Source organism: Pinus tabuliformis, chromosome 2_2 (genome assembly GCF_031772625.1).
Source record: "Pinus tabuliformis cultivar Carrire ecotype Pingquan chromosome 2_2, CPIR1, whole genome shotgun sequence".
Taxonomy (NCBI): Eukaryota; Viridiplantae; Streptophyta; class Pinopsida; order Pinales; family Pinaceae; genus Pinus; species Pinus tabuliformis.
In genome coordinates, this window is record NC_142300.1 from 132,612,988 (window position 1) to 132,626,995 (window position 14,008).

Here is a 14,008-nt window from a genome sequence, read left to right on the forward strand (position 1 = left end):
GCCTGATTGGGTTTGGCTCACTGATCCTTATCATGTCATACTCATTTTTATTGTTTCTATGGTTTGATTGTATCTCTTTCCATAGTTTGTCAATATTGGGCTAACTTTGCTTCATTGTCTAGGAATTTCATTCTTGTCCTCACTCTAACACCTTTTATTTGACAATCAAGAGCGAAAACATTCATGGTGGCAGCCGGGGCCACATACCAGATGGAGTTTCTATCCAAAACGGTATGAGGTCTAATTGGGACTTCACTTCGGGGATACCGCCTAGCTGTTGGTGGCATCCAACACCATAAACACCCATCTATTACCAATACAATGATCTCAATCTATAATGAATAAATACTAATTGGTAAATATTGCCATCCTTGCATATATTTCTTTCACTCATGTTAATGTGATCAACCTATTTTGACACCAGTTACATGTTCTCAAGTTTAGAAACAAAAGAAATGGAGAAAAAGAAGGTGATAATTAGAATACTCATCTCTTTTGTTTCTAGTTCTATCTATGCATAATAGAAAAATAATAAAAACATCTAGGATTGGTTGATTTCCGAGTAACATTTAGATACCATATAGTTTATATTTAATTTGCAGTCATGATGTGCTTTTCTGTTTTGTTTTAAATTATTATTTTAAAAGCTAGTGAAGTGGAGGGCTTAACTAAAACTCTATGCTTATAAGACACCCACATTCTCATGGGATATGTACATGATTTTGTAGTAATTTCATGTGTTAGTGGATGGATTGTACTTAGTTCTCTTCAGCAATTAAGTAATAAATTATCTCAACAACCAAACTTTGTATATTGAAAAATTATAGATAATATTAAGTGAATATGTCTATAATTTTTTTTTTATTTCCATTTGAATGATAGATGCACTAGTAGAAAATAAGAAATTAGTGACTAGGTGACTAAAAAAGTTAGAAAATATAGCTTTTCCAAGTGAAATACTACTAAAAAAGAGCAATCTTAAGTGAACGAACTAAAAGCAACTAACATAAATCACTAATTTAGTTGCTGGTTAAAATATATGACTAGCTAATAAGTAATATGACTAAAAATGACTAACATGAATGACTAATATATTCTAAGAGCAAAAATTCAGCTACCTAACAAGTACTACAATAATATGAATCATTTTTTTATGTTAGTCATCTTAATTGTGTCAAGCTATCTAAACTTACAAGTGATAGGGGATTGAAAGGTTGTTAAAGATTTGTTGAAAGGTTATCATTACTTAAACATTTTTTCATCCTCATGTGGTGTATAGGTGAGCCAACCTTGCATTATTTATCTCTAATAATTTGTAATTTAATAAATTATTTTTTAATAAAAAAAATATTTTATGTATTTTTTAAAAATCTATTCATTGAATATAATTGGATTCAGTTCCAATTTGAAATTAATTTGAAGAGAAATTTTAATTTTTAAGACTATAATATAAAAAAAAACCACTTTAATTTCATATTAACCAACCTAGATCCATCTTAACCCCATATCTATCAAGCACCAAGAGGGATCTGATCTCTCGAGGTGCAAAATTTTCTTCTAGTGCAAAAATTGAGGAAAGGTTTGCACCTCGCGAGATTGGATACCTCTCGGCACTTGATAGTTATAGGGTTGATATGGATCTAGGTTGGTTATATAACATTATATAATATCTACATTTGTATTTGTGTCTCTTTGTTATTCCCTATCTCTATCTTACCCCCCAAACATACACACACACTCTCTCCCTCTCTATCTATATCCTTCTATCTATTCCCTCCCTCTCTCCTCTCTCCCTCACTCTCTGTCCATGACTCCCTTGTCACCCCCTCTCTCTCTCCACCTTTCTCCCTCTATTGTTTTCTTGTTCCCTCCCTCTCCTGCCCCCTCCAATTCCATCTCTCTCTCCTCATCTCTATCTTCCTTCCTCTCTTTCCCTTATCTCCCACCGCCCTCTATCTCTCCCCCCCAAATAACTCTCCTCTCTCTCTCTCTCTTCCATCCAACTATATCACTATCTCCCCCCATCCCTGTCCTTCTCCATATCTATGTATCCATATCTATCCCTTCCCCTTCTCTCCGTATATCTATACTCTCCTCCACTTTCTCTTCCCTCCTCTCCTCTCTCTCTCACTCTCTCTCCATCACTCCCTTCTCACTCCTCTCTCTCTCCACCTTTATATCTCTACGTCTTTGTTCTTTCCTCCCTCTCTCTCCCACTCCAACTCCATATCTCTCTTTCTCTCTCTCCTCTCTCTCTCCCTTCCTCTCACTCCCTCTCTCCCACCTCACTCTCTCTCTCCCCCCATCACTCTCTCTCTCTCTCTCTTTCTCTACCCTCCAACATTTTCACTATCTCCTTCCCTCTCTCTTCCCCCTCCCAACTCTCTCTTAAATTTGATCACATTGTATTGTGTTTAAGAAATTATCTAAATAAAACATATTTTGGATCAATCATGTCAAAGAAAATAAAATAATGAAAAACTTTAAAAACCCGGGCATTATATTTAATCTATTATAATTAGCCTATTTGCTTACTCTCATCCCTTCAATCCATAGTTAATATGGATATGGATCTATGCCGGTTCTTTATATATATATATATATATAAAGAACATATCCATCTTAGCTTAATCTTATTAAAAAATTAATTTAACTTCTATGGGAATATTTTTAGTAGTGGTGAGGATAGAGGGTTTAGATGTATCTCAAATTGTAACATTTTCCCTTTTAGATTCAATTAAAAAAATGTTGTAAAATTAAATTAAAACAAAATATTTTTACTATGAAATAAGTTATGGTTTTTTGGCATATGGTATTGATAATCCATGGTATTGGCCCATAGTATTGTAACAAAGCCGATTTACAAGTTAATATCCATGATAAAGTGAGGGTGAATATCCATGGTTAAAAATATTTTCATATTGTTATAAAATATTTTGATTGTGAAATAATTTTTGTTTTTTGGGCATTTGGTATTGATAATCCATGGTATTGACCCATTGTATTGTAATAAAGGCTATTTTTTTACAAGTTAATAATATCTACCATAATGTGGGGGGCAATATCCACAGTTAAGAATCTTGTTATATTGTTACAAAATATTTTGGTTGTGAAATATGTTATGATTTTCGGACTTGTAGTATTGATAAACCATAGTATTGTAAAAAAAAAACTATTCACAACTTAATAAAAAATCAAAATAAACAAATAAAATTTTATTATTTTTATTAATTTAACTTTTTATTAATTAATTGAGGCCATATTTAAATATATACACTCATCCCAATATCATTTTTAACTTCTTATTCTTTTTAATTTAGGGTCATACCCAAAAATAACAATTTCTTATTAAAAATAAATCATTTAATCCAATTGCAATTTATATATTTTATTTTATATTATAAATATTTCTTTTATTTTTTCCATTACAAATATTTCTTTTCTTTTTCATTTCCAATTTAGCATTGGGTTCAAATAAAATATTCACATATTACAACATCACTTTGTAGCACTGCATATTTTTCTCTATCTTGTTGATATCTACGTGGAAATTCCATAAGAAGGAATACCATCAACATGGTCTATGGATTTCATGGGATTCAAATGACTAGATGGAGGAAGGTCGAAGAAAGGCCATCAATGTGATCTATGGATTTCATGGCATTCGAACGATTAGATGGAGGAAGGCAAGGTCATTTGGCGTGGAGATTTTTGCCATTTGTACATGGGTATGAATTTGGAGTTTGGAGAGTTCTTCCTTTTTACTAAAGATGATTTGTGTTCTTATGGGTAAACAATTTTGATGGTTTATATCATCAAAGCATAGATTTCATCTAGAGTTGAGGGTTTATGATTATGATAATGCAGATCTTGATTGCGACCAACAATTCATGAAAGGACAATGCATAAGTAATAATTTTGCATGTCCTTATTGTATAAAGGGTTTAATGATCATGATAATGCAAATCCTTATTGTGGCCAACAATTCATCAAAAGACAATGGAAAAGTAAGAATTTTTCACGTCTTAATTGTACAGATCAGTTCGCTCCTCCCTAACTTTTCTAGGATCAACATGCATGAAATTTTATTTTTTCTTTTCACCTTTTTTTAGTGGTTGATTGTTTGTGTAATGGACTCTACCATGCCCAAATTCAAAGGGCTCAAGTGATGCAAGAAAATTTTCTGGTAGGAGGCAAATACTAGACCTTCCTCAAACTTTGTTACATGAAATTAAAATTTCTTTTAATCATGAACATAAAATCTCTCTTATTTCATCCTTAGATTATGATCTCAATGTCTACAGCTTTAAACCATGTTACTATATTTTAAGTAGAATATACTTAAATCCATTAAAACTTACAACTCTCCAAATATTAGGTTAATTTTAGCTAAAAAGAAGGAACTTGAATGGATTTTTCAATTTAGACTCAATGCTTACAGACAATGATTAAAAAAGGAAGAACTCAAATGGTCTAATAACTTTTACCCACCCATCAATTTCCAAGACCTTTGTTATTATTATGAACATAAATAGAAAAAGTAGAAGAAGAAGAGGAGAATGGATGAGGTGGACCCTGACCTGCTTGATACTTTTTAAAAGTTGGGCATGCCCTTAACTAGAAGAAGAGATTGATCAATGTTGTTGTAGATGTTGTTTTTGACAGTGTTTTCATTGCTACCATGCATAGGTAGACTCTATATGTAGTTGATGTTATCTTTTGTTCGTTATAAGATGTAATTCGGGAGTACCTTGATCTAGTTAGGAAGTACCTTGGTAGGGTTGTTCCTCCTACTGATAACTGTTATGCTACATTGTAATTTTTATTTTTAGTGATAACTCCTATTAGATCCCCAAGCACACTTTGTCACCCATGGAAATATCCACTTATTTAAGGATGAATGAGATGGAGACCATCCAGTTTGAGAGGACTTTTATTGTTGTAGATGAGAGGAGTTCTATGAGGTGAGGGGAGTCATGTGACATATATTGAAGGATGCACTGCACCATTTTATGGAACCAATCATCTCCATGCCACAGTATTGGATCTCTACTGCACTTAGGGAGAAACGATAAAATATTCCACTATAAATAATTGGTATGTTCTGGACGAGCAATGTAGATGTGGGATTTATAATTTTATTACGAAAAGGGGTTTATGTGATGGAGACAAATCAAGGATTTCATGGACTTGAGTAGAGACTGGTTCAACAATCACTTAGAAATACTCAAGCATTGTTTTGAAAGGAAATGATGCAATTGGAGAGTTTTATTCTGTTGCCTTAAAAAATAACTATCAATGGGGGGGGGGCAAAGATGATCCATATAGGGAAGAATTACAAGAGTAGGATTGTTTCTAAAATTATATCTATAGGCAAGTCAAGGAACTACTACATAGGATTAGTGCAGATGCAACCAAATTCTCATAATGCAAGTAATTTTTCACAGTGTGATTCAATGCTCATCGGGGACAAGGCAACTGCAAATACTTATCGCATTCAAGCACAATTTGAGTTGCATTCTAATTTCTTATTGATAGTCCTTCTTGCGTCCTTGTCTCTCTTAATTTCATTGTGGTAGGATTGGAATGAGTTAAAAAATCAAGCATATCATTGAGTAAAATAGACACCCACATGTCACTACATGGCATTGAGCATACTCTCTATTTTTTATACAATTAGAAGTGAGCAATATGTTGTGTGCACAAGTAAAAATCCTAACAGGCATGATGAATCCAATATTAGCATGGAAATTGAAACCAAGAATCATAAAATATCAATAAATTTGTGACATGGAGTAAAAAAAACAATATATGTCATAATTTCATAGATGATGGATATCATGAAGATGCCTTCAAGCAATGTTAGTGACTTGAAGATAAGATAGCTAGTGCAACTATTTACTTTAAATAGGATAACTTAGGTAATTAAAACATGTTTGAAAATCAATAGAAACACCACCCCTGTTTATTTTAAATAGGCTAAATTTAGGTAATTAAAACAATTTTGAAAATCACCAGAAACACCACCCCCACATCATTTTATTTCTAGTTATACAAGATAATATTGAATAAAATTTTGAGCACTTCCATTCAAATTGGTCATACATAAAATAACAAACAAGGTTTATGATTTTAAAAGCTATATCCATCTTTAAATATAATATATGACAAGGATGGCTCATAATTTTAAATTCTATATCCATCACTAGATATAAGATAAGAGTTAATGAGATGAGAAAATGTTTGTCTTGATATAACATGTAAAAGTCATATTACTTATAACTCTTGCATATTATATCTTATTGTGCATTTATTAATTGTATAACATCAATCTGGGTAATGTTTTACATTTAAATTGTCAAATATGTAGAAGCTACATTACAGTAGCTTAAATCTGCACACAAATAAAATAATAGAAATATGGCGGGGGAATGAGCAAGCATTTTCACACTGGTTTAAAATTTCTCCTTGGTTGGTGAAGAACGAATTCAATGCTATTTTTGGTGGAGTATTAAGTTATTAATCGAAGATGAAAAAATGTTAGTCTCTTAAATGACTGAAAAAGGATATTTAGAATGCTATATAGAAGTTACATTTTACATAACTATATCTACCCTGAAATAACTATAATATTCCAGCTCCATTTTATTCAGACCTTTAAACATTTTAATGATTTGTCTACTTTAGTGTGATTATGCAATTAAATAGTTGATATATTGTTTAAGACATATCCTATTTGCAACATTTTGAATTCTTAAGTGGGATTTTGGGTAGGTTTTTGTTACTACAATATATCATGTTTTAAGTAGATGGTGTTTTACAATTCACCCAAGAGACTTTAGGAGCAACCGTGAATTGCATGCTTGTTTCTATTATACATCTAATATTGCAACCTTTTCCACGTGAAGAACCCAGTAGCCCATGTTTAACATGAAGCAAGTACCTCAAAAATTAGGGAATATTAATTATTCTATTTGCAGAGTGGGATAGATCCAAAGAAGGCAACAAAAAATATCATAAATGGCTTTTGTTAGGTTGTATTTAATGAAATCCCATTAGAATTTGCTACTAAAGTAAATCAATTGATGAATTTGAAGCTTGAAGGTAGTGTTGAATAGGTGTTTCAAGGTATCTCTATAACACTATCTATATACATGATTCTAATTCCATGAGATGGTGTCTGAATAACATTATTGTCCAATGACACATGCTAGATTTAGATAGATTGCTCATGTCCTACAGGTAAATCATATCATTATATTTCTATGAAATCTTGGAATATTTTCAAAGTTTGTCTCAGATAAGGAAATATGCATGTACTCTTGAATTTGTCTATGTTGTAATAAGATCAAGAATAAAGTTGTCATTGCAAATAATTGGGATCTACCATGTAAGTTTACTTTACTACATGAAATTCTTGATTTGTTAGATCCCAACTAGTTAGGGTTGAATTTGTTTTTGTTGTAATGAGACTAAGAATAAAGTTGTCATTTTAATCACTGAAATATACCATGTAAGATTTATCACTACATGAATTTTTTTGTTTATTAGAGCCCAACTTATTAAGATTATGAAGAGTCCTCTTTCATGACAATATTTATCAATGCTCTATTCTTGCTCAGAGAAATACATATTACAGAAAGGTGGAAAATAAATGAGATGAAGTTGAATGGTTTCTATTTTAAAATGTGTGGAGGGAGTATAAAATCATTTTCAGTTGCGTTCAAATATTTTGGAGCACCCACTAAAGTGCTTCATTTTCCTCCTAGTTAATTCCATTTCTACTATCCAAATGCTTCTAGAAGTCCTTCTCCAAAGTTATCTATTAACTATCTTGGAGGGAAATTGATTACTTGATTGGAACCCACAGATTACAATTTGATTAGCAGCAAGGGATGAGAAATATTCATATTCTTCAATATATTCTGCAAGTTAAAAGCATATCTAATGATTTCCTTTATGTTTAATTGATAGGACAATCAATCAAGCATTTTCTACGATTTTGCGACCTTTTTCAAGATATATATATATATATATATATATATATATATATATATATATATCATATTTTTTCTTGTGAAAGTTATGTTCTCAATTAAAGAAATTAAAGAAAATGTCAAAATGATGCGATGGAAGGATTTTTTTTTTAGTGCCTAAGAATGTCTTGCTGATGTGAAGGGATTGGTATTTTCTTGACTCAATATTAGTCGCATTTGACTTCCTAGCATTTCTTTTAATTTCATTTTTGTTGTGTTTATATTGCTATCCTTGAAGTTGGTGATCTACTGTGTGTGTAATAGGAATTATTAACTATTAAGCACTTGCAAAGGTGATATTGATGGGTGACTAACTTTAAATGTCCCTACTTGACACTTTAGTATTACATGATCATGCAAAGAAATTATTAATCAATATTAAAGGGAAGATGATTAACGTGAAATTTTTCTTGGCTTGTCATATAATTACTGCATTTTGGCCCCAATAATATATTTGAGGCTACTTTTTGGTTTTTACTTGTGGAGCTTCCCTTTGGCTTAGAAAAACATCAAGGATAAATGTCCATTGCATTGGCATTGGACATCATCAAAGAGGAATTCACCAAAAGCAAGTAGAGGACATGGGAGAAATTGGTACAATGAGCGGATAACCACTAGAGAAACACTGAGGAATCATAATTTGTTGTGTATTTATATTCACTTGAAATTAACTAGTCACGGAAAGTACATTTTTTTCATTTATTTTCATGTATACAGAAATAATAAAAACACAAATTCAGACTAATTGTTCAAACTAATTGTCATGCGGAAAGAGTCAATTTTGCGGACAAAACCGACCTCCCTAGAAGCTAAGGCTTTCTAGTGACAAACACGACAATTAAACACTACCTTTCTCTAAATATGCATTTAGAATACAAGTAATCAGGTGTTCATAACATATCTTTAGTCCAACGCTTTGTAGTAGTCCAGCCTCACCGATCCGGATGAGCTCCTCCTTCTCTTCGAAACCTGCATTCACTAACAAGCCAAAAGATTACATAGCACCTGAATAACTTATAAAATAAAACATATTCATCATGCAGACCAAGGAGTATATGAAACAAATCATGTATAACAATCTGTTGAGAAAAGTGAGCTTAATTTTATTAAGTGGAAACAAAAGAAACCATTACAACCTGAGCCTTGGTGTTTTGCAGGTCCCTCCTAGGGTCCAGCAAGAGTTCTCCTTTACTTTGATCAGCTCACCCACTTCCAAATAAGGCTAGGAAAGGATGGGAATCTCTCCTCTCAAGCTCTATAAGGGAGTCCTAATTCCAGCAGCATCTACCCTTAGGAATGTTCAGCTTTCAACCTCCCCTCCCTCTGGCCCAATGCCTGTATTTATAGTGCTTTAGAGGAAGTTAATCAGGTCCACCATCAATGGGATAAGCCCCTCTTTGAATGGGATAGCTCCCCTCTTGATGGGATAAGTTCCTCTTTCATATGGATACATGAACCATCTAGAGGGGCTCAATACACGTCAAACAAACTTCTAGAATGCTCTAGAAATGACCACAAGTAACTTTTTTGAAGTGAAACTTGCGCCTTTTGACCTTTACAGGAGTACGCACCCACCCCTTTACAGACAGAGCGTACAAGTACGCAGGTATTGTGAACTTGAGGTGCATACACGCAGGTAAGGCTAAGAGAAACCGCGTAACCAGAGTTAATTGACTTTTTAAGGACTTTCTCTCTTTCTTGGAGTTTGACATGAGGCGCAGAGGTATAAGACTTGCCAAGGAGGACAGTATGACAGTTGATGGGGCCATACTGACTGCAAATAGTCATGGTGACAAATTTTAGTGTAACAGATTGCCCCCTAAAGTGTGAATCCTGTAGTAGATTAGGGTTTCATATCATCTAGGAAGGGTGAAGTACTTTATCATTTGAAGGATTATCTTGTGGAGAGCCCAGTCGGAACCTGCAAATATTCAACACAAAATACATATATAAGATCATATCATCACTGAGGTAGGCATTCCCATACTCAGATTGAAAACTTTAACTAACAAACTAACTACTGCTATGATACAGGAATGATTTCGCAGTACATCATAATCATAGACTCTTGAAGACACAGTATGGACGCAGCCATCTGTTTATAGTTGGTCTACTATACAATGAATACAAAACTCCTCGCAGCCTGGATGGTGGAAACTAGATCCAGGGTCTTCATTTCTACTTCCCGAAAAGGTACGATTCTATCCATGCGAATAAATGAGTTGATGTCGAACATGGTAGAAAGCACTTGATTACCAGTCGATGATGTAAACTGTTAACAAGTGTGTGAGAGACCACCAATGATGTCAATGGTTCTCAAAGTACCCAGTACAATCCATGAGATGTGAATGAATGAGTTGATGTCGAACACTTCACAGAATCCTTCGATCGAAAGTCAATGATGTAAACCGTCATCAAAGGCGAGAAACCTGCCATTGATGCATGCATATTTCAAGGTACTGACGATTTCTAGGTCATCTCTCTAGATAATGTGCTGATGTCGATAGAAAGCGACCCATTGCAGGCAAGCCCACAACACGAAATCATAGATCAAGTTGAAGAAATGTAGCTGTAAGGACTGACTCAGGGATGGTCGAGATGGATGACGGGTATTTTGCAGATGAATGGTTTATTTGCAGTGACCTCTTGAACACATAACGACATGACAGATGGCTTGGTGACAATTGACCCAATAGTTAATACCTGGAACCGGTTTGAAGATTTTCAGTGTGGTTTGATCAACTGTTAGGCAAAGGATTTCCCAACCCAGGTGAATGAAAAGTGTCGTGTTCAAGAGTGGTGATAAGGCTTCTTCTGAGACAAAGGATAACAAATAGGCTCATTTTCCTCTCTTTCCCCCACCATTTCTGGCAAGTACCTCTTTATTTTTTACAAGCTTAAGGAGGATAACATATGCTTGATTATAAGCTCATCCTTCGGATGAGTCCAACTTAGTTTTGATTCGAACTCTTAGAAGGAGTGGTCCGTTCCTGTTTGTAATCGAACAGGTCCTTTACTGTGAAATTTTAACGAGTCCAGTATAGGAGAAACTCGATGTTTTTCAATTTTAGAGAGTCTGAAAAAACTTTAAGAAAACTCCCGGTTTGAACTTTTTCGTAAATTTGTGTCTCCCAAGCCCGAAAAAGTATAAAATAATACTTGAGAGAACCGCTTGATCTTGCGACCAAGGAGTACTTTCATGATTAGTGTCTTTGACCTGAAAAGTAAAAAGCGATCAAGGACACGTCGTTTTATTTCCAGTATCGAATTTGAAACGACAAAAATCTGACAATCTTTTCCTATTTTTACGGCCAGAAAAGGGCTATAAGGGGACCGTCTTTTAATTCCGTTTTAACGAGTGTAAAAGAAACGCTCAGCAATCTTTTCATGTTTTAGGAGTCAGAAAAGGGCTTAAAAGATGACTCTGAGGTTTCACTTTTTCGTAAGTTTTAGCGAGTTCGAAAAAATGATAAAAATGTACTCATGGTTTTCACTTTTTCATAAGTTTTAATGAGTTTGAAAAAATGATAAAAAATGTACTCATATGGCCGACTTTCAATTTAATTTACGAGCAAAATTGACTCTTTCCGCATGTACCTCGCTTTGCATCATTATGCTTGGGGCATGTGAACTTATAACAAGCATAGTTTTTCGTTTCAAGCTTGTGTAAACATGAAACCGAATCCGAGCATAGTCCTTTTCCTATGTCAAGCTCGTTAAAAAATGAAACAAATCCTCCTCTACTTGAGTCGAGAGTTTGACTAGATCTCATAAATGTTAAGTTGTATATTTAGGTTAGTTATTTCAGTTTTTTGCATAATTTTCTTACAGTTTAGGTCGAGTCTTTCAAATGATCTCGTAACTCAACCTTCATTTCATCCAACTGGTTGAATGAAATGAAGCTGGGGGGCATGCGCTCTAGCAGTTATGCTTAGGGGGCATCAAGCACAGTTTTCTCTCTGTTTCAAGCTTGTGGAAAAATGAAACTACTTTGAAGCATAGTTTTTCTCTGTTTCAAGCTTTTGTAAAAATGAAACCTATCTCGAGTCAATTTCAGTTATTTACAAGACTCGTTAAACTCATGAAAATACCGAGATTATTTTGCTATATTTCATTCTCGTAAAACAAATGAAAATGCCGAGTTCTTTCCGTCTTTTCCTGCTCGTAAATTAAATTGAAAGTCGGCCATCTGAGTACATTTTTTATCATTTTTTCAAACTCATTAAAACTTACGAAAAAGTGAAAACCATGAGTACATTTTTATCATTTTTTCGAACTCACTAAAACTTACGAAAAAGTGAAACCTCAGAGTCATCTTTTAAGCCCTTTTCTGACTCCTAAAACATGAAAAGATTGCCGAGCGTTTCTTTTACACTCGTTAAAACAGAATTAAAAGACGGTCCCCTTATAGCCCTTTTTTGACCGTAAAAACAGGAAAAGATTGCTGGATTTTTGTCGTTTCAAATTTGATATTGGAAATAAAACGACGTGTCCTTGATCGATTTTTACTTTTCAGGTCAAAGACACTAATCATGAAAGTACTCCTTGGTCGCATGATCAAGCGGTTCTCTCAAGTATTATTTTATACTTTTTCGGGCTTGGGAGACACAAATTTACGAAAAAGTTCAAACCGGGAGTTTTCTTAAAGTTTTTTCAGACTCTCTAAAATTGAAAAACGCCGAGTTTCTCCTATACTTGACTCATTAAAATTTCATAGTAAAAGACCTGTTCGATTACAAACAGGAACGGACCACTCCTTCTTAGGGTTCGAATAAAAACTAAGTTGGACTCATCCGAAGGATGAGCTTATAATCAAGCATATGTTATCCTCCTCAAGCTTGTAAAAAATAAAGAGGTACTTGCCAGAAATGGTGGGGGAAAAGAGAGGAAAATGAGCCTATTTGTTATCCTTTGTCTCAGAAGAAGCCTTATCACCACTCTTGAACACGACACTTTTCATTCACCTGGGTTGGGAAATCCTTTGCCTAACAGTTGATCAAACCACATTGAAAATCTTCAAACCGGTTCCGGGTATTAACTATTGGGTCAATTGTCACCAAGCCATCTGTCATGTCGTTATGTGTTCAAGAGGTCACTGCAAATAAACCATTCATCTGCAAAATACCCGTCATCCATCTCGACCATCCCTGAGTCAGTCCTTACAGCTACATTTCTTCAACTTGATCTATGATTTCATGTTGTGGGCTTGCCTGCAACAGGTCGCTTTCTATCGACATCAGCACATTATCTAGAGAGATGACCTAGAAAATGTCAGTACCTTGAAATCTGCATGCATCAATGGAAGGTTTCTCGCCTTTGACGACAGTTTACATCATTGACTTTCGATCGAAGGATTCCGTGAAGTGTTCGACATCAACTCATTCATTCACATCTCATGGATTGTACTGGGTACTTTGAGAACCATTGACATCATTGGTGGTCTCTCTCACACTTGTTAACAGTTTACATCATCGACTGGTAATCAAGTGGTTTCTACCATGTTTGACATCAACTCATTTATTCGTATGGATAGAATCGTACCTTTTCGGGAAGTAGAAATGAAGACCCTGGATCTAGTTTCCACCATCCAGGCTGCGAGGAGTTTTGTATTCATTGTATAGTAGACCAACTATAAACAGATGGTTGCGTCCATACTATGTCTACAAGAGTCTATGATTATGATGTACTGCGAAATCATTCCTGTATCAGAGTAGTAGTTATTTTGTTAGTTAAAGTTTTCAATCTGAGTATGGGAATGCCTACCTCAGCGATGATATGATCTTATATATGTATTTTGTGTTAAAGATTTGCAGGTTCTGACTGGGCTCTCCACAAGATAATCCTTGAAATGATAAAGTACTTCACCCTTCCTAGATGATATGAAACCCTAATCTACTACAGGCTTCGCACTTTAGGGGGCAATCTGTTACACTAAAATTTGTCACCATGACTATTTGCAGTCAGTATGGCCC

At 34.3% G+C, this 14,008-nt stretch overlaps 1 pseudogene; it reads left to right on the forward strand.

Annotated features, from left to right (window-relative positions):
• Positions 1-7,118, forward strand: part of LOC149191672 (iron-sulfur cluster assembly SufBD family protein ABCI8, chloroplastic pseudogene) — a 35,249-nt pseudogene extending 28,131 nt beyond the window's left edge.
• The last annotated feature ends 6,890 nt before the right edge of the window (positions 7,119-14,008 follow it).